This window comes from Vicugna pacos, chromosome 6, assembly GCF_048564905.1.
Source record: "Vicugna pacos chromosome 6, VicPac4, whole genome shotgun sequence".
In the NCBI taxonomy this organism is placed as follows: Eukaryota; Metazoa; Chordata; class Mammalia; order Artiodactyla; family Camelidae; genus Vicugna; species Vicugna pacos.
In genome coordinates, this window is record NC_132992.1 from 64,954,809 (window position 1) to 64,956,420 (window position 1,612).

Sequence of the window (1,612 nt, forward strand, 5' to 3'; positions counted from 1 at the left end):
CAGAGTTGAGTAGTGGCAACAGAGACAGCATCACCCACAAAGCCTAATATATTTTCTATCTGGTCTTTTACAGAGAAAGTTTGCCACCCCTATTCTAGAGGGGTTTTTTCATTTGACTAGTACAGAATCTCCTTCCCCCAAATAAAGACTTTCATTCTTACATTGCTTAGTGTTTTTCTTTTCTGCTGTCTATGTAGTTCTTCTTTTTTTTTTTTTAAGTATTTGCATTTCTGTTTTTTTATGATTTTTTTGAGGGAGGAAGGTAATGAGTTCTAATTATTTATTTTTAATTTGTTTTTTTAAATGGAGGTACTGGGAATTAAACCCAGGACCTCATGCATTCTAAGCACGCACTATACCACTGAGCTATACCTTCCCTGGCCCTGATAGTTATAGCAGCTTCTTTAACTTCTGAAAAGTTAAATTACAGCATCATCTTTAACTTCTGAAATTTAACTCTCCGGAACATTTCATCCACACACTCCCTGGTTGCTTTGAGAACACTTCCCCCAAGGACAATCACCAAGGTGTTTGATAATGTCTACTTTTTGATCTGTAGCCTGGTAAGGAATCACCCTCTGAGTGCATCTAAAAAGTTCATTCATCCTTTCAAGTAACAGACATTTGACGAAGGTCTTTGTTATGTGCTGGGCACTGGGGCCAAGATGCAAAATTCCATAAATAAGACACGGTCCCTCCCTACCTACCTAGAAACTCACAATCTGGCAGGGAAGACCTCATACACTTGAGGGTATTATTGTTGTTGTAATTGCTGTTTGTTTTAACACTGTCTTAGTTACATGCTAAGAACTATGTAAAGAGCTTTACACATACTAACTCATTTAATCCTTGTAACAATCCTATGAGGAAAATGATATTATTATCCTCATTTTTACAGATAATGAAAACTTAGGTATGAATAAGAGAATTTAATGTAAGATAGGATTATAGCAATGGTTTAGTAATTTGCCCAAGGTCACACATTTATTAAGTAGCAGAACTAGGATTTGGATCCAAGTAGTCTGGCTCTAGAGTCCCAAGTCCTAACCACTTAGCCAGTGTTATCTTTTCTTTTCTCTGTCCATGACCTGAGAGGAGACACCCCAACATGGGACACCCCTGAATTCTCCATCGCATAACACACAGAAGATCTGATTTATGCTGTTGTTGAATTAAACAAAAAATGCACAACGTGAGAGCTGTGAGTTTCAGTTTTATTAAGGACCTTACTGAGACTACAACCAGGGAGACAACGTCTCAGATGGCTCTGAGGAACTGCTCCAAAGAGTTGGGGGAGGAGCCAGGATAGACATGACTTTTTTTGGCTAGAAATTACCTGTAGTCAGGGATACATCTTGGTAAAAGATTACTGCTAATCACAAAGAAACCAGATATTTCAAGTGAATGATTTTAGTGCTTATCTATATATTTGGGAAGATGCAAGAATTTGGGGTCATTGAGATCCTTCCTGAGATGTGCATCTTAGCTATCTAGGGGCCCACTTACCCAGAACACAGACTGCTTCTTCCTCTCGGGGTGCACCTGAGGTCAGTGACAGTAGTGGCTGGTGACGCATCCTTGTAGAACCAGGCGGCAGCATGTTTCTTGCTCT

At 39.3% G+C, this 1,612-nt stretch overlaps 1 non-coding gene across 1 annotated transcript; it reads right to left on the reverse strand.

The window, feature by feature from the left end:
* Nucleotides 1–304: 304 nt before the first annotated feature.
* Nucleotides 305–377, reverse strand: TRNAS-AGA (transfer RNA serine (anticodon AGA)). Its single transcript has one exon. It is a non-coding gene; the product is annotated as a tRNA-Ser (tRNA).
* Nucleotides 378–1,612: the final 1,235 nt, after the last annotated feature.